The 19829-nt window shown below is 40.8% G+C and overlaps 1 protein-coding gene across 8 annotated transcripts in view; it reads right to left on the bottom strand.

Moving 5' to 3' along the window:
- Positions 1–19829, bottom strand: part of CYRIB (CYFIP related Rac1 interactor B) — a 123719-nt gene that overhangs the window by 41379 nt on the left and 62511 nt on the right. For 2 of the 8 annotated variants that reach the window (XM_084748696.1, XM_084748698.1), the window contains exon 1: positions 18806–18966. The exons of 5 other annotated variants lie outside the window; for them this stretch is intronic. The gene's annotated coding sequence lies outside the window, so the exon portion shown is untranslated. Of the gene's footprint in view, positions 1–18805; positions 18969–19829 lie in introns of those variants that run through there. One more of the 8 variants, XM_084748701.1, reaches the window with a different exon arrangement.

The following is a 19829-nucleotide window of genomic DNA, read 5'->3' on the forward strand; positions in this document are numbered from 1 at the left end:
TCCTTGTAAAGTGAAGACTTTCATGGGACATCCTTTTTGGGCTAGTGTCCAATTATAAGTGAGTATGTACTAGGTGAGTCTTTCTGGGTCTGGGTTAACTCACTCAGTATTATCCTTTTTAGTTCCATGCATTTATTTGCAAATTTTGGGATTTCCTTGTTTTTAATAGCTGAATAGTATTCTATAGTGTAAATGTAGCACAATTTCTTTGTCCATTCTTCTACTGAAGGTCATTTAGGTTGTTTCCAGGTTCTGGCTATTACAAATAGGGCTGCTATGAATATGGTTGAGCATATGACCTTGTTGTGCGGTGGGGCATCTTCTGGGTATATTCCAAGGAGTGGAATAGCTGGGTCTTAAGGTAGTCCTATTCCCAGTTTGCTGAGAAAGTGCCAGACTGATTTCCAAACATCCTTAGTCATCAGAGAAATGCAAATCAAAAGCGACTCTGAGATTCCATCTTATACCCATCAGAATGGCTAAGATAAAAAACTCAAATGATAGTCCATGCCGGCGAGGATGTAGAGAAAGGGGAACACTACTGCATTGCTGGTGGGAATGGAAGGGTGCTTCTTACAGGCTTGCTCCTCACAGCTTGCTCAGCCTACTTTCTTATAGAACTTAGGGCTACCAACCCAGGAGTGACCCTACTCATAATAGACTGTGCTCTCCACATCAATCACTAAGAAAATGCCCTTCAGGCTTGACTGCAGCCCAATCTTACGAAGGTTTTTTTTTCTCAATTAAGGGTTTCTCTCTTCTCCAATGACCCTAGCTGCTGAGTTGATATCAACTTGCAAGGCCCTGAGTTTAATCCCCACTATTGCATAAAGCCAGTGTGGTGGTGGAGTTCTGTAATCTCAGCACTCTCAGAGGGAAAAGGTAGAAAACTACAAACTCCAGGCCATCTTGTTATGGATTTTGAGGCCAGCCTGGGCTACAGTAAATCTTGTCTGGGTCGGGGAAAAAAGGAAGAGGAGGAGGAGGAAAAGGAGGAGGAGGAGGAGGAGGAAGAAGAAAGGAAGGAAAAGAAAAGAATGAAAACCAATTTTATCAATAATTGGCTAATGAACATGAGAGTCCTCAAAAGAAATATAAATGAGTAATACATATTTGAAAAAATGTTCAATATTTTCAGCCATCAGAAAATGTAAATTGAAATTAGGAAGTATTTTTAAAGTGTTGAATATCTTTAACCTTTAGGGAAATGCATATTTAAACTATCCCCCCCATGCGCACACACACACTGCTAACATTAAAACAAACAAAAACAAAAATATATATATATATATATCATCCCTAGAAAGGATGTACAGAAAAAGGAACATATATTCACCACTGGTGGGAATGGTAATGAGTGGAATAGATAAAAACAAAAGTATGATGCTTCCATGAAAATCAATTTGGAATTGGACACTGTTATATTAAGCAAAATAAGTTTTCCTGGTGTGGCAACAAAGTGGGATTACTAGCTTCATGCTCCGGCCATCTGCTGTTACTATTATGGACTCTATTGGTCTAAACTGTAAACTAAAGTAAACTTTCTTCTACAAGTTGTATTTGGTTGTGGTATTTTATCACAACAAAAAAAAGTAACTAATAGAGTGGTTGTTTGGAGCCCAGACAAGGCAGATGGATTTGAGACAGGATCGATTCTTGATGGGTAAGAGATATGTCCATTGGATTATAGTCCATTGGTTCGATTATAGTGATAGTATCATGACGTGGTTACCAATGGTTACTGACAGTAAAGTTCAGTAAATTCTGCGCTTTATATGCTGTTTAATGCTTGACAATTAAACAAATAATCCATTGACTAAATACACCTAAATCTGCTTAAGATACCAAATCTGAGAGTTGCCACAACCAATTAAATTCCATGAGTTGTTTCTAAGAATATGCACTTTCCAAGATCAAGTGACTATAATATACACTAGTGTTTATAGTCTAGGACAGTGGTTCCCAAATTGTGGATCACAACCCCTCTGGGAGTTGTACCACCCTTCCACAAGGGTCACCTAAGACCACCAGAAAACACAGATATTTACATTACAATTCATAAGAGTAACAAAATTACAGCTATGAAGTAGCAATGAAAATAATTTTAAGTTGGAGGTCACCACAACATGAGGAAGTATATTAAAGGGTTGCAGCATTAGGAAGGTTGAGAACCACTGGGCTAGAAGACCTCATTCTAAAGGCTGCTTTGACCAACTCTAACAGCTGAAGCTAGTGAAGTCTGGAAATCCATCTCCTCTTCATGGAAAGGAGCACCTTCCTTCTACAACATTTTTGCCTTTGAAATGCTTAAAGCTATCCCCCATTTTCAGTAGTCCCTGTAAATCACCATAGAATTGAAGTCTCTGAAACTCCCAAGCAATCTCACCCAATGGTACAGTTACTCCTGTGTTTCACCCAGTTTCGGCATTTGTTCCTTTTCTTGTCAGTGTGTCAATAAACCCCACTTACTCAAGCAAAAACAAACTGCCCTTCATTCTCACTGTGACAAAATACCTGACAGAAGCAACTAAAGGGAGGAACTTTTCATTCTCACTCAAGTTTTAAATGGTGAAATCCTTGATAGCAGGAAGTGCAGGGTGCCAGTTGATGGCAATCAGAACTTGGCTGATAGCCTCAGTTGAAAACCCTTACAAATCCTCAACCCTGCAGTGAGCCACCTCCACCAGTCTGGTTCCACCTCCTGAAGATTCTTTCTACCTTTTCAAAGATCCCACTAGCCCGAGATCAGAGTTCAGTCTATGGAGGACATTTCACATTCAAACCACAACAGTCATCTTACTGAAAGACAACAAATTTATGAAAAGGATTTAAATTTGTTTTTCTAAAGAGCACAAATCTATTTGTATTTGTCTACTCTCCATTAGTTTAAATCCTTATGGGGTGCAGCATGACATGGGAGTATGTGTCCCATAGCAGTAGAAAGAATGCTGTGAACTGGGCACAATTTATACTACTGTTTCCACAAGCCCACATTACAGGTCCCAGGGTTACTCTTGTTTAGTTTGGGAAGACCTGTGTGTATCCTTGAACTTCAGAGACCCCTTACTCAAGCAAAAATGGCTTTATTTATAGCACAGCCTTCTGGACAGAACTGCCTTTCAGAAGTCCTGTTCCTAGCAAGAATCCACAGCCTCAGTGACAGAAAAAAGCTTTATCTTCAGTTTTTTGTACCCTATTCAATATTTAGTACTTATGTTATAATAAAGGGAAACATAAAGGTGGAAAAAAGTTTAACCTAAACTGTGAAACAAGTTAGATGGCAGACTGGATTCTTTGCAGTGCTGAGGTTCAAACCTTGGGACTCAAAAATGCAAGGCAAGTCCTCAACCCCTGAGCCAGAGCATTAACTCAGTCTGATTTTAGTTCCCGAAACTGCTAGCTGTAACAGTATTCTCAAACATGTGGAAAATGGAATTAATTGTTTAAATACAACATCATGTAAGGATTATTGAGACTCGGTAAAAATACATCTTTAGTATTTAGCAAATCAACAACATAAAGAAGTGCTGGTTGGTGCTGATTAAATGTCTACTTTTTTGCAGATACTGCACCTGGTTCCAGAAACATACAGGTCAGAAATGCTCCCCCTCAAAGATTTTACCCTAAAAGAGTTACTGCTAAAATAACATATATTATATATATATATATATATATATATATATATATAATTTTTAAACATTTTATAATAATTAATATATATTAAAAGTAGTAAGATCGTAATAATCTATCCACACTAGTTTGGTGTGTTTAATAGGAATGGCCCCCATAGGCTCAGATTTGAATGCTTAGTCATTAGTTTATAGGGATTAGGAGGTATGGCCTTGTTGGAAGAAGTATGTCATGAGGGGTAGACTTTGGGCTTTCAAGTGCTCAAGTCAGGTTGTTTTTTTTTTGTCTTTTTTTTTTCTCTTTCCTTTTCTGTCTTTTCCTGCTGCCTGTCAATCCAAATGTAGAATTCTCATTTCCTCTCCAGCACCATGTCTGCCTGCATGCTGCCATGCTTCCCACAGTGATGACAATGTGCTAAATGTATGAACTGTAAGTAAACCCCAAATAAATGTTTTCCTTTATAAGAAGTGCCGTGGACATGGAGTCTCTTCACAGCAATAGAACTTTAAATAAGGCAACTAGATTAACAGAACAGACTATAGTTATAACAAATTTAGAAAACAGGACAGTGCTAAAGTAAAGTCAAGAACATAAACCAAGTATAGGCTGAGGATCCACCATCAAATCATTCATGAAAATGTTTGGTTCTTTCTGATGATTAATGTTGGGATCAGAGTCCATTTATTGTTATTGCCTTCCCTGATGCACAATGTCTGATACACGGCAGATTGCATTGTGTGAGTGTGTGCGTGTATGAATACAGAACAAGTGACTAGGCAAATATGATAGAAGAGACTGGAAGAAATGCTGCTTTCCTATGCTAAGGCCACAAAGACTGATCATTCTGCTAAAAAGATTTGCATAGAAAAATGAGATATCGATATATACATATTAGATACCTGACAATATTTGGACAAACATAATTTCTATTATAAATCAGTTTAATAAAGAAACCTTAAATATAATAGTCCAAGTATCCACATGGTTTTACAGGTGCTGGTTTTCCCAGACAGTCAAAATAACTCAACTGCCACAAACTACCACTTTGCAGAAATACCATGATAGCAATCAAAGTAATGTTTTTTTAAAAACTGTTTAAAATGCCATGTCTTAACAGATATTTTAAAGATGTTGTGTGTCAGTCTACAGGCAAGCCAAGATGAGGAGACAGATGGATTCGGAAAAGTAAATATATAAAAATAACAAAATAAAATGCCTTGTCACTTAATCTAAAACACAGTACTCAAAATTCAACAATCAATATAGGCCCTCCAACACCAGATGCAAGGCGGAGTCAAATTGCTGAGTAAAAGAAGCCTTGCCCTCAAGATGCTCACTTCCTATGAAATGACATGGAAACAGATTGCTACGAAAGGAATGGGAAGACAGATAAGTAATTTAATTATGTCAGAGAAGAGTGTCAGAGAAAGCTAGAGAAGTGAAGATGTCTGAGTTTGCCTTGTATATTTAAAAACATTACCAGCACTAATAACTTTAAAAAGACGTTTTTCACATGCTTCAAATTTAGTAAAAATACCTTCTAAAAAAAAGGTTTTGTACTGGGATATCTCCAAAGCCAAAGGAAAATATTCTCCCCTAAAACAGGCATTTTAAACACCATTCATTTGTTGGTAACAAAGGGGTACATCATGAAATAAAACTTAAATCCTTAAGAAAAAGGCTTTGCTAATCTAGGGCAACAAAGAATTCAAAGAGCAATGGAGGCTTCTCAGTACTAGTATAAAACACAAAACCACAATAATTCCTCCAACTTCTCCAACAATACTTATTTCATTTGCTGTACATGCTTGAGTCTTCTATTTGTCCTCTTTTATTTTTACTTGCTAAAACATAAGCAACATAATTTCATATTTTGGCTATTTAAGCCTGATCTTGTAAATCAAAATAGGAGGAGATACATTCAAATACAGCTATGTACTATACCAGGTCAGGAGGCTGGAAGGAGGCTGAGGCAGGATGGCTCAATGAGACTGTAACTCAAAAAAAAAAAAAAAAGTATAGTACATAAGGATATCCTAAATAGGAATAAATCAGTGGTGATTATGCTAAATGGGCAAAGAAAAGATCAATGGTTAGCAAGCCCTAATTTTTTTTTATTTTTTTTCTCCTTTATTAATTTATTCTTGTTACATCTCAATGGTTATTCCATCCCTTGTATCCTCCCATTCTTCCCTCCCTCCCATTTTCCCCTTATTCCCCTCCCCTATGACTGACTGTTCCTGAGGGGGATTACCTCCCCCTGTATATGCTCATAACGTATCAAGTCTCTTCTCCGGTAACCTGCTGTCCTTCCTCTGAGTGCCACCAGGTCTCCCCCTCCAGGGGACATGGTCAAAGGTGAGGCACCAGAGTATGTGAGAAAGTCATATCCCACTCTCCACTCTACTGTGGAGAGTGTTCTGTCCATTGGCTAGATCTGGGTAGGGGTTTAAGGTTTACTGCCTGTATTGTCCTTGGCTGGTGCCTTAGTTTGAGCGGGACCCCTGAGCCCAAATCTGCCTTTCATAATGTTCTACTTGTAGGCTTCTAGGACCCTCTGGATCCTTCTACTTTGCCATTCTCCCATGCTTCTCTCATCTAGAGTCCCACTAGAATGTCCTCCCCTCTGTCTCAGTTTCCTGGTAAGTGAAGGGCAAGCCCTAATTTTTAAAAAATTATTTTATTGTATAGGTAGAAATGTTTTGCCTACACATATACCTAATGCTCCAAGTATCTGTTTAATGCCCACAGAAGCTAGTAGAAGACACTGACTCCTCTAGAACCAAATTACTGAAAGTTGTGAGTGCCATGTGGGTACTAGGAATAAAACCTGGGTTGTGTGGAAGAGCAGCCTGTGCTCATAATTGCTGAGCATCTCTCGTGCCCTCAGTCCATCAATATTTATTCAGCATTATAAATTATCCATTTACTGTATGTTAACCAACGCCTTCCTAATCTCTTTTTAGACAACAGTATTTTTTAAGCTCACAGGTAACTGTATATAATCAACAGCTAATTAGGAATTAATTGCTAATGTTGATGAAGCTTGCTTTCTGGATGAGATTTGTGTTAATGGATCATTTACTTATCTTTTCTGTACTAAAAACTGAAACCAGTGTTAAAGTGTGAGCTACATAACTTCTTGATGATAATAGCTACTATTCAGATAAACAAGAGGGGGCAATTTTAGAGTGCATGTGTCCTTTCCTATGCTAAGCATCTGGGCCCAAGTTTTTGAGAAACAGATATTCACAGGTTCTGAAAGTATTATCACAGGAAAAGACCATTTCTGAATTGAGAACTGTTACAAACAAGCCCATTCCTCATGAGCTGCAACAATTTGAAAATTAAATAACAGAAGATTCCAGGGAAGAATGGGGGGGGGGGGGAACCCAGCAATTAATCTATCAAAAAGAAGTTTAAGACTTCCCAGGAACAGAGAAAACAGACATATTTTAACAATGTAAGAACTTGGAACAGCTCATAGTGTTATTTTTCTTCCTACACTATGTTGCCCTGAGTGGCCCTGGGACTTGCTATGTAGACCAATCTGACCTGGATCTTAGACATCTGCCTACCTCTGCAGCATTTTTGCATTATTTTTACTATTACTGTTATTATTTTAATGAAGTGTTCCTTCTGCAATAAAACTGTTCATTTTATTTCATAATTCCAACTTACACAGAATGAAGAACTCTCCATTTGGGTCCAACTCTTTAATCCTCTAAGTTATATGCTTTCTCATGTACATTGGTAAAATTACTTCTTATTCCTTAAAATATTTCTAATCTCCAATTTTCTGGATATATTACCTATCAACAGGTAGGGCAGGTATCAGTCCTAAAATCTATTTCTGGCTCTCTTTAAAAATTATTTTGTAAAAAAGTTACTTTGTAGTCTATATGAACATATGATATTCATATGGATGTGTGCACATATGTACTCACCATATTTTTTAATCTTTCTTTTCTGTATGTTGTACTTCATTTATTGTGCATATGTGCATTGACTCCACAGGGTGTGTGTGGAGGTAGAGAACAACTTGGGGGAATCAGCTCTCTCTTTTCATTATGTGGGTTCTGGGAATCAAATTTTGGTGATCAGAATTTAGAGGCAACTGCCTTTAGCCACTGAGCCATCTTGACATCCCTAAACTTTATTGCCAGATTCCCTGAGACAGGATTTCTCAGTGGATCTGGAGCTCATTAAATCAGCCAGCGTAAGCTAGCCAATAAGCGTCAGAGACCTGCCTGTCTCTGTATCCCCAGCACTAGGACTACAGATGCTTGCCACCAAGACTGCTAGCTTTTCACATCTGTGCTAAGTAAGACTCTGAACCCAGGTCCTCAGACTTAACGTTGCTGTCACTATACAAACTAAGCCATCTCTCCAAACTTTCTGGTTCTTTTACAAGGCTTGCAAGGTGTTCTTACATTTCACCTGTGTGAACGGCATCTGCTGGCTACAAGCAGAACAGGAGTTTCACTTTCATATCTTCTTATGTAACGTATTTTGTATTTTCTAAGTTTTCCATAAAAAGTAAGACATTAAAAATCTGTAATCTGAAGACAGATGTGGCAGCCCACACTTTTAACCCCAGCACTCAAGAGAGCAGGGGTTCAGTGGGTCTCTGAGTTTGAACCCAACCTGGTCTACATAGTAAGTTTTAGGCCAGAAAGATCCTGCCACAAAAAAACAAACAGAAAGAAAGAAAGAAAGAAAGAAAGAAAGAAAGAAAGAAAGAAAGAAAGAAAGAAAGAAAGAAAGAAAGAAAGAAAGAAAGAGAAAAATAGATGAATGAAGATGAATGGATGGATACCTGGGGTGGTAGTGCACACCTGTAATTCAAGCTACACAGAAACCCTGTCTCAAAAACAAAATAACAACAAACACAACAAGAAAGGGGGAAGGGGGGAGAAGGGAGAAGAGGGGAGGGAAGGAAAGGGAAAAAATAATCCCACAAAAGTAGCTACTGTCAAGACTTCACTGTGTGAATCTATCATGGGAAAACTTAATTTCAACTTTAAACCAACATACAAAGCTGAGTATGTATCTCAGTGGTGGAAGTCTTGTCCACTGTGACTAAAGCTCTGGGTGGGTTTGAGCCGCAACAAAAATTAAATAAGTGCACCTATATTTCACTTACAAAATCTTATTATTCAACAGTTTCCCAATTAATTTAAACACATTTTTCTCAAAATTAAAGTTTCTACCAAATCAATGTGATAGTAAGTTTATTCTGGCTAGTCTTGTCATTCTCCAGTTCCCAAAACTTCTAAAAGCTCCCATTTGCCAGATTAAATTACCTCTTATAATAAGTATAGTTTCTGCAGCCTTTTATAATGGTTACATCATTAAGTATGATTTTTAAACCATATAGTCATCATACTAAATATACTATATAAGAAAGATGTAAACAGCAGGGGAGTTTCTGATGGGATCTGACCTTCCCTGGCTATCCAGTCAAAGTCCCTCTGCTTCTGACCGTATCTTAGGCTATATCAGGGCTGTGGGATTAACTCACAAAGTGCAAAACAGCAAAGTCTGCCATTCCTTTATTCACGTGGGTAAGCGTGCTGTGGGAGTTCTCATGATAACAAATAGAACTCTCTCCCCCTACACATTTATAGGCTTTCTGGCCCTATCTATACTTATTGTCATCAAATGCCAAGAAAAGGGGGAGAAAAGCTTACACAGTACTAAACACAGAATATTAAAAACCCATAGACTTGGGGATTAGTTTTGTTCAAGTTTCACACAGAATGTCATTCATTAACAATACACACTTGAGCATTTACTTTAAAGTCATCTTCCCAAAAGTAAAATGAGTAAATTTTACTTTTACTACCAACAAAAAGACATCCACAGTTGTTAGTCTCATAAGTTATAAGTAAAAATCTCAGAGAATTACAAACTTGTCTAAGAAAAGCAATCAGCTCTCTCTTAAAGCTGTCAGTATGTATAGTAACAAAACAAAACTCAGAAAGACCGAGTGTGGGCAAATGTGTCCTGTGTGCAATGTGGAGAATGTGTATATTCATATGTCTTGAGTACATCTGCACAGATGCCTGGAAAGATGTACATTAGTGACTGCCAACATGATGGTTTTAGTTTTCTATATTGTTTTAATAAACATGAGCATATATTTTAACAAGAAGAAAGCTATTGCCTGACCAGACCCTCATGAGGCTACAGCAGGAGGATCATGAGTTAAGGACTATCTAGGTCCTTTTCAAAATGAAAAGTTAAAAAATAAAAATAAAAATAAAAAGCCAGGAACAAAGCTTAGCGGTAGAGTGCTTGCTAGCAGTGTGCAGTCCTAGATTCAATCCTTAGTCCTGCAAAAAGAAGGTAGACAAGAGAAGGAGGCTGTTGTTTGTTATTTGACTATTAAAATATGGTAAGAAAAGCTATGATTATCAGGAAATGGGCATCTAGATGGTTTGCCATTTAAGCATGAAGACCTGAGTTCAGAGCCCCCAACACCCACATATAGAGTCAAACCTTGCAATATGTGCCCACAATCCCAGCCCTTGAACAACAGAGGTAGTTAAATCCCTAGGGCTTGATGTTCAGCCAGTTTGACAAGCTCCAGATTCAAAGACCCTGTGTCAAAGGTAAGGTAGCGAGTGATAGAAGACATTCAATAGCAACCTTAGCTCAAACATACAAAAGCACACACATGAACACACACACACACACACACACATATATATATGCCCCCCAAAACATGAAAAACAACAGTAGTCATATGGTACTAGCAAAGACAGAGATCAATGAAAACAAACTGTGAAGTCCAGAAATGAGCATCTGCAACCAACTGATTATCTCAAGATACCAAACCTGATATAGATGTAATTGGATATCCGCATGCAAAAAGATGAACTAGAGCTGGGCAGTGGTGGCGCAGGCCTTTAATCCCAGCACTCTTGAGGCAGAGGCAGGTAGATCTCTGTGAGTTCAAGGCCAGCCTAAGTGAGTTCCAGGACAGCCTAGAAAGACCCTGTTCCAAAACAAACAAACAAAGGTACATTTCCCACTAGGAACTAACAACCAGCTCTGGCATAGCTAGACTGTATGACAATTCCAAGTACCTAAATTCACAAACACTGATTTATTTATTTATTATGTACATTTATTTATTTATTTATTTTGTATTTTTGTTTTTCGAGATAGGGTCTCTCTGTGTAGTCCTGGCTGTCCTAGACTCGCTTTGTAGACCAGGCTAGCCTCAAACTCACAGAGATCCGCCTGCCTTTTCCTCCCAAATGCTAGGATTAAAGATGTGAGCCACCATGCCCAGCTCATGAACACCAATTTAAATGAGTGAAGCAAATGAAGATGACTATTCTACTTTTGAAAACAATGTGGTAAACACAATTGTGATGTGCCATAAGACATTAATTATGTAAGACAACAAAATTTTAAGGTAATTAATAATTGTCATTAAGTAAAAGTTAACCTGTTCACAACCAGGCACGATGGCTCACATGTACAATTCCAATACTAAGGACACTGAAAAAAAGAGGATCACTGTAAAGTCTGAGACCAGCCTAAGCTATATACTGAGTTCAGCCCAGCCTGGGCTATAGAGAGCCTCTATCTCAAAAACAAACAAACAAATAAATAAAAATTTTAAAAAAGATGGTAAACTTATTATAAGTAAGTACTAGAAAATAAAAATAATTCTAGCCTGTTTAAGAAAAAGTTTTAAACATCAAAGAAAAGAAAAATCCCAAGTATAAACTTCCTCCAACTCTCTGTGCTAGGTGTTGTTCTAACTCCAAATCTAGACTGTCACTCAAAGGGATTCAAACTGAGAACTACCATAGTTTCATGTAACAAAACCAAAGGAATCTCAATTCTTGCACACCATGGCAGTTCCTCAAATAATCTTCAGACTGCAAAATGCCTGAGTATTTCAGTAAATGTTACTGAGCTATGCATTTGCCCTAGAGAAAATTAATTAAAATTTTATCAAGGTCATACTTAAGGTTGATACAAATCAAGAAAATGAATATATTCAGTTCAATCAGGACTGAATATATGTCTCAGTTGCTAAAGGTACTTGCTACTCTTTCAGAAGATCCAAGTTCGGTCCCAGGATATCTGCTGTTCTCTTCTGGCCTCCACACATGAGGCAAGAATGTGGTACACATATAAATAAAGGCAAAATATGCACGAGGCAAAAACACTCACATGATAAAACAAAATAAATAAACCTCAGAAGAAAATTAATTCCAATCATTGTGTGTACTTTGTTCTTATATGCCAGGAACCTTTTGAAAAGGCAGATTTACCGAGATAATTTACATATACACATAAGAAAAATCACACTACATAGCTATTTCTTTTGCATGTTCTGAGGAGGTACCAGCTGCCTTTACTATCTTTCTAAAATTTCTATACAGTGAACAGCCATGAAAAATAAAAATCCTGTCCCTTTCTATAAAGTGACAGCCCTGGTTTCAGCATTTTATAAGAAACAAAAAGTATCCCCCGAGAGCAAAACAACGAGCTCCCTATGAATGATCTGGGTTCCCTAACAGCAAAACTTCACTGTCGTATTAGCCCACTATGTTTCCAAGTATTACCTAGCACTTTTTACTCTGCACAGTCAAACTCATATATTATTATCAATACTGATAATCTGGTTACCACTACTTACTACAGAGGTTAGACTGTCCCCTATTTCTAATAAAAGAATTTTGTGGCTTCTACCAGCATTCATAAAAATGTAAATGGGAAATTTAGAAGCTTGCAGTAGGATTAATCTCATACAAATGGTTCTTAATAGGCCTTGAGACCACAATGCTGATAAGAGCCTTAACTTTCTAAGAGAAAGGATACCTTGTGAATTGAGTTCTGGAGAATAAGACAGCATTCTGAAATCCAAGAGAGACCCTAGTAAGATAAGAGTAACACATCTCTCCATCCCCCTACCCTGTTAGTTTAATCAATGTTTTGTAACAGTAGAAAAAAGTAAAATGGAAATCAGTGATACAAATGCTGGCTTGGCTGCCTTCTCTCATCTGCACTAATGGAGAGGATATATGATGAAAATGGGTCAAGCCTGGTGGCCCAGGTCAGAACTGGACTTGTAGGGCCAACAGATCTCCTACGCTAAAATAGGTACTTTAAGGAATGACAGTCTTGTTGTCATTTACACAAGTGAACCAAAAGCATTAAAAGTTCCTTTAGTTAATGGAGAAGAAATCCTGTAGCGAACAGTCTTGACTACATGCACATTTTACACACACACACACACACACACACACACACACACACACACACCCTACACACAAATATACACACTCCTTGATTTCCTGTTTGCAACTTTAAGGAGAGAAGTGATTAGGAATTGATGAAGTCTTCCTGACCCTCAGAAGTCCAGAAGTCCAGATACACTCAGCTGGGCTACCAGCAAACTCTAGGAAGGATTCTAAACTCTTCACTTCTCTTAGATTCAGGCAGCCTAGTCACCACCTATTTGGTCCTAGGGAGGAAAGAGACATTCAGATTCAGCTAAACAGGATTTAGGCAGGGTTTCCAGTGGGTGAAGAAAGCAAATGCCTATGGGTGTTCATTGCATTAAATCAAGTTGTTGTTATCTCTATACCTTACACAGAAGGAAGAACTAATTTGTTACATACTAAGTTGTACTTTATGGTAATTTGAATGAGAATGGTCCTATAAATTTTATGTTTGGATATAGTTTGGATATATTCTCTATGTTTGAATACTTGGTCCCCAGTTGGTGGAGGTGTTTGGGAAGGACTGAGAGGTACAGTCTTATTCAAAGAGGTGTGTCACTGGGGAGCAGGGGAGCTAAGCCCACACATTCCCAATGTGCTCTCTCTGCTGTCTGTTTGTGGATCAAGATATGAATGACCTCTCAGCTGCTCCAACACCATGGATTCTAATCCTCTCAAACAGTAAACCCAACTAAATATTTTATAAGTTGTCTCCATCATGGTGTTCTGTCAGAGCAACAGCAAAGTAACTAAGGCCCTGCTACACAGGGTTTTTCTAATCAAGAGAGGGTGTTTATAGAACGTGCGTGTATGTGTGTGTGAGAGAGGGGGTGGTCTTTATAACCATTTTGCTCTACCAGTTTCTGTAACTCTTGATTTTACTGCCTGAGCTACAGGCAATGGAAAACAGCTTTTACGTGGGGTGACCCTTAGGTTTTGGACTCTTCCTGCTTTACACAGCTAACAGGTATATCTATTTTGAAAAGCAGCTATTAGCCCGATTCTGGGCTCCTGTGGATATTTAATGCCTGGCTCATGGCAGCTTCCTGACTTTCTAACCTGATATGATGATTTAGGTTGGTCAAGCTGCTACTCAGTGACTAACAATGGCGTAAGTCAGTGGAAAGTGAAGACTTCAATAGGCCTGGGGAAGCAGCATCTCAGCATCAAGTGGGGAGTGGCACCCCTGGGAGGTGATGGAAGCAAAACAACATACTCCACTGAACCCACTGCTAGAAAGTCAAGTCTTAGAAGCTGAACGTCACAGGTCACTATTACAGATCACTAATAATTACTTCAATTTAGCCTCTCGTCTCTCCATACCCAATCTTACCTCATCTTAAATCTGTTCCCTAAGCTTTTAAGGAACACAGCAGGCCCAACATGGCCATGCATACCTGTAATCCCAAGGCCAGGCAGTCATTCCCAAAATAAAACAAGCATGACGTACATACTAAGTAAAGACCAAACTGGGCTCTATATTCCTGCCTCAAAAGCTTAAAAATGAAAAAAAAAAATCCTCCCCTTTCCTAATTTCCAAATTGGAAATGGACTCCAAAGCTTCTTGCCCTTGTATACAAATGCCTTAACACTAAGCCACACTTCCAGTCCCAAGACAATCTTTTTAAAAGACGATCTGAGTATTTCACTTCCCACTAAAGCCCCTTATAGTGGTGTCCCCATTGCATTCAGTCTGAAGCAGTACGGAACTGTTACCGTGACTCTTGCAGGTGGCCTCACATTCACTTCTCAGCATCGTCTTTCCCAGCTCTACTTTAACCTTTCACATTACTGCCACACAGAACAAACTAAGACTCTACTCTGACTTCTCTCCATACTTCCAGGCACTCACCATTGTCTACTTGCTCCATTGCTCAGGTCCTGCCTTAGAAGGCAAGGCACACAACAAGATGGCTCACCTCGATCCTCAAGGCACCCAACAAGATGGCTCACCTTGATCCTCTAAGGCTGCAAACCCACATAATGTATTAGCACTGACACTACTGTGATTATTTTTGGCAACGTGACGACAACTAGAGTCAGCTGGGAAAGGGGGACCTCCCAGAGGAACTGCCTCCATCAGCCTGTCTGCAGGCTTGTAGGCATGTCTGCAGGGCATTCTCTTCACTAATTACTATGTAGGGGGGCCAAGTCCATCGTAAGTAGTGTCATCCATGGGTAGATGGTCCTGAGTTATCTAAGAAAGCAAGCTAAGCAACACAGAAAAAGCAAGCCACAGCAGAGTTCTTCTCTGGTCTCTACTTGAGTTCTTGCCTTGGCTTCCCTCAATGGACAATAACATATAAGCCAAATAAACTCTTTCCTACCTCAAGTTGTGTTTGGTTAGTATTTTATCAGGGCAATAGAAGGAAAACCAGAATGTTTCCACATTGTCTACTTTACTGTCTTCAATGAGAAGGGACCACAACTAATTTTTTTCACTGTTATACCATGATTTGTACTCAACAACTAATTGGATAAGTTAATGGCCATTCACATAGCAAGAATCATGCCACACGTACACAGCAACAACCGTGTGGAAGAGGGGCGCGGGGAGGGGGGGGGAGACCACAATAACAACACTAGGGCGGCTGAGAGGAGATGTTAGATTCAAGACCAGCCTAAACTACACAAGGACATGTCTTAAAATAAAGTAATGTTACAGGCTCATAAGGGAGACTGGCATTTCCATTTTATTGTTTTGGAAGTTTGTTCAGAGATACGGTCTCATGTAACCAAGGCTGGCCTTGAACTTGTAGTCCTATTTCTATGTTTCAAGTGCTAGGATTACAAATGTGACTTGGAATTCCCACTTTATAATCTTTGGATCTTCTAAGCACAAACTGGGAATTAACTGTCATGTTTTATGTCCACACATTTTATAAAATGAGAAGAATCTCTAAAACTAAAGTAAAACAACAACAACCCGTGAGTTAAAAAAAAAAAAAAAAAAGGTCATTCCACCTGGAAGTCATCTGGACAAGAAATCAAAGCTCTTTAAGGCTTACTTTTGGACTGTTGACCACAAATGAATTAGAAGTTAACTTGTACCTTTCAGGGTTGTCAAAAGCTAATTAAGTGGGTATAAGGGCAGCAGCTCAACATCACAGCCTAGCACCTGATTCCTCATCTGTCAGACAGCAGTACAAGTGCTTATCTAACAAGCCTGTTTTAAAATTAACCCATGTTTTAAGAGTACAGCCTTGCCTAAACAAACCTAGTCCAAGTGTTAGCTCCTGGTAACACATCATCAGCATGACTAGTCCACAACTGAGTTACCTCTGCACTTTGGATTACGCCATTTCTGTGTGGAAAAAAAAATCTTTGAATAAATTAATGTACTTTAGTAAACAAATAACAGGGATGGTCTCACACAACCAAAAACTTTATGCTAACTTTTAGAAAACTTAAATGAAATGCATGACAAAGTCTCTAAGTTGGCTATTGCTCATGAATGCTGGCAAGATACATGCACCTAATACTCATTCTAAGTAAACAAATCAGTCTATGAATTAGAATGCAAATGGTGTGTCTTGTCTACTTTGTCTGCCTATCGGTCTCAAAATAACTTAAATAACTCAACACAGCAAATTCAAAATATGTAGGATACCTGAGAGTCTGCAGCTCAGAGCAATCAACATCAGTCTCTAAAACTTTTCCCACGGTTACAATAGTTCCAAAGTCCTGTTATAGTCTAGAATGCACAAAAATTAACAGAAACTGCCAAGCTGTGCTATAAAAGAAAATGATAACCAAAAATAATAGATGGAATATAAACAGTAACACAAGTGTTTTCAAATATTAGTCTTTTGCTTTCCTTCAATGGGCAACGAGAAAATTACAGGCTCTTACAATTGAAGCATCAATGCATAGTGAGAGTGATAATCCAGGGTTCTCCCTAAGGAGACTAAGACTAAAATGCACTAACCTTCAGTCTGTACTTCTCCACCTACTCCTGCTCCCTAAGTAAAGATAAATGGTCACTTCAAATGCGAGTCAAACAATCTCGAGCATGATACTATTCCACATGCATTATTTTTAGTCTATTTTCAGAAAGCTCATAGAAATGAATTTTTAAACGCCATTAAATATAGCCTATACTGCCCTCTTTGTTGGGTCAACTAGAAGCAATTTATTGGCCTAGCTCCCCTTGATCAGATGGTTACTTTCTTAGGAAAGAAAAAATTTACTCTGCTCAATTACATATAACACTATAGAGCCACAAGCATTTTACAAAACAAAGGTTTCCTCCAAGGCAGGCACATGACTACTGAAGTTATAAGGGATTTAAAAAAACCATGTAGCAAAATCACTCGGAAAAAAGGAATGAGAAATCTCATTGCTGGGACACAGTGAGATGGCGCAAGCCTGGCTAGGTCAATCCTCGCATCCTACAGTGGAAGGAGCAAGCAGAGAACCAACCCCACAGACTCTTCCTCGCACACACAGGCTCCTGCACTCGCACAAACACACATCAACTAAAATTATTCTTTAAGAAGGAGTCTGTCAAGTGGCTATTCAAACCTAAGGTGAAGGAAAAAAGGGCAACGACCACAAACCTCGTTGCTCTGAAAAGGTGCTAGAAAATGCTGCTGCTGACGTTAGAGTGGCACCTCGGCAGTGGTATGTGGCACATGTGCTCTGAAATGAAGTGGAGCTCACCATGACAGACTAGGAAAGTCACAGGGCAGAAAACGCTGTTATTTCATTTTATAGATGCTGATTGGGCAGTTTCAGTTAAACTTTACAACAGACTTTCAAATATGCTCCAAGTATAGCCATTCCACACTAAGCTTCTGTTTCCGTTATTAAGCACAATTAAAGAATTAAAAGGGCCCGTGTGTTTTTCTTGGGATACATTAATTTGAGATTATATACAATAAGGTACCATATATCCAAGAATTCCATTGGCTATAGGAAAACGCGTATGGAACATCAGTCTACCAAACTGCAAGACTAAAAGGATGCAAATTTGATTGACACACTTCTCATGAGTTCAAAGGTGTCAAACTCAGTACACTTACAGAAGGGGAAAAGTGTCAACGAATCAGACACGTTGCTTTATCCAGAATAGTATTTTGTGGTTCTGCAAGGGCTCAGGCAATCCATCAGTAGTTGGTACACCGAGGGGTACTGAAGGGGACACAGGAGTGAAAATGTTGACAGATGAGACAAGAAAAGGTCCCACTAATAGTATAAGCAGGTGACAACGCAAAGCAGGCATGGAATCACAGAAGAGAACACTTTTTGATAAATTTTATGCTCAAGAGAAAACAAATGTATCAAATTCGAGGGAGGCGGTGTGGCTCAAAACTGCCACGAGATTATACATACACACACTCACATACACACACACACACCCCGATGCCCACTCTCACGAGACTTTGACAGACATAGATTTGGGTAATTATAGTAAAAGCTGTGTGTGTGTGTGTGTGTGTGTGTGTGTGTGTGTGTGTGTTGGAAGCACAGTAAGACCACACCCTAGGCTAGAACATCTGGACTTTAAAACGCGGGGAATTAAAAGTTGAAAGGTCTGGCCTCATCTGTGAAAGACGCCTCGATGGGAGCAAAGACACACGACTCCTCTGTGGTTACTGGGTGGCCCGGCAAGGCAGAGGGTGGCCCGAGGGCAGGGGTGAGGGCCCGTGGAGAGCTAGCGCGGGGAGCAGGGGCATCGGGGGCACGGAGGAGCTCGGGGGCCCGGGAGCACGGGGGGGGGGGGAGCAAGGAAGCAGGGGAGCAGAGCAGCGCCGGCACAGGGCCGCCGGCTCCCGCACGCGCCACGGCCCGGGCGGAAGAGCGGACGCCCAGAATGAATGGGCGGAGGCCGGGCCCAGGCCGAGCCGGGAGCGCGCAGGGCGGCCGCGCGGCCCGCCGTGGCGCAAGGGGCGTGAGGCGACGACCGGCCGGTCACTCACCCGCCGCGAGCTCGGTCGGGCACTCGGCCGCGCTTCTCTCAGCCGCCGGCGGCTCCTCACGGCGCTAGGGGGAGCCCCGGGCCCGGAGCGGGCGGCGGCGGCGGCCGGACCGGGAGCTCCTCCGCACCTGCCCCTCTGGCGGAGCCGCGAAGAGCCAGGCGACGGCGGCGACGGCGGCTTGGAGTGGGGAGGGCAAGAGACCCGGATGTACAGGGTAACGGCGAGGGGGGAGGGGGAGTGCCAGGAAGTGAGGGCGCCGCGGACCTGTCCGGCCGTGCGCATGCGCCGCGCGGCCGCTGCGCAAGGTAAAGCCTCAACCGTCCTCTCCGCCCTCCTCCCCCCCACCCCACCCCCCGGGAAATGGGCGGGGCGCGGCCGGAGACAGGTGGTCAGGCGTGCAGCGCGGTCAGCCAGGGGGCGCGGCCACGCCGCACGAGACCACGCCCTCCCTTAAAGGGGCAGCACCTTCTCGGGAGGCAGCATCTCAAAGATTTTGGGGATGGGAGTGGGAGCGGGAGTCTTACTGTGGCCGTGACCAACCACAGGTCAACAGGTTCAGAAAGAGACGACCAAGACGCTGAGCTAAACCCAGGGAGACGCCGCATTCCAGCATCCAGCGTCAGGAGAGACCGTACTCCTGGCAGCAAGCCTTTCCCTAGAGCCAGGTACAGAGAGGCTCTCTCGGGGCTTCCTGAAGCGGCTCTGGCGCTAGGCAGGCTCCCCAGGGAGGGCCTAGAGAGAAGCACCGTTATCGCCTGCGATGCTATCGCAGAGACGCCCTTGGGAGGTGTTAAATGATCGGTCTGGGAACAGAATTGAGACTCCACCTGATAACGTGGCTTGCAAAAACGCAGTCTTTCAGATAAATCAGACCCTGTTCTGAAGTCAACACGGCAGAAATGTGGAGTGGGCTGAGATGTGTGTGTGATGTGATGTAGGGCGGAAACCACTTAATTACTTCTCTAATCCCACTGTCACTCTGGGAAAATAAATGCGCCCTTCCCTTTCTCTCCACACACACACA

The sequence above is a fragment of the Acomys minous genome (assembly GCF_964271855.1).
Source record: "Acomys minous genome assembly, chromosome: 12".
Lineage (NCBI taxonomy): Eukaryota > Metazoa > Chordata > Mammalia > Rodentia > Muridae > Acomys > Acomys minous.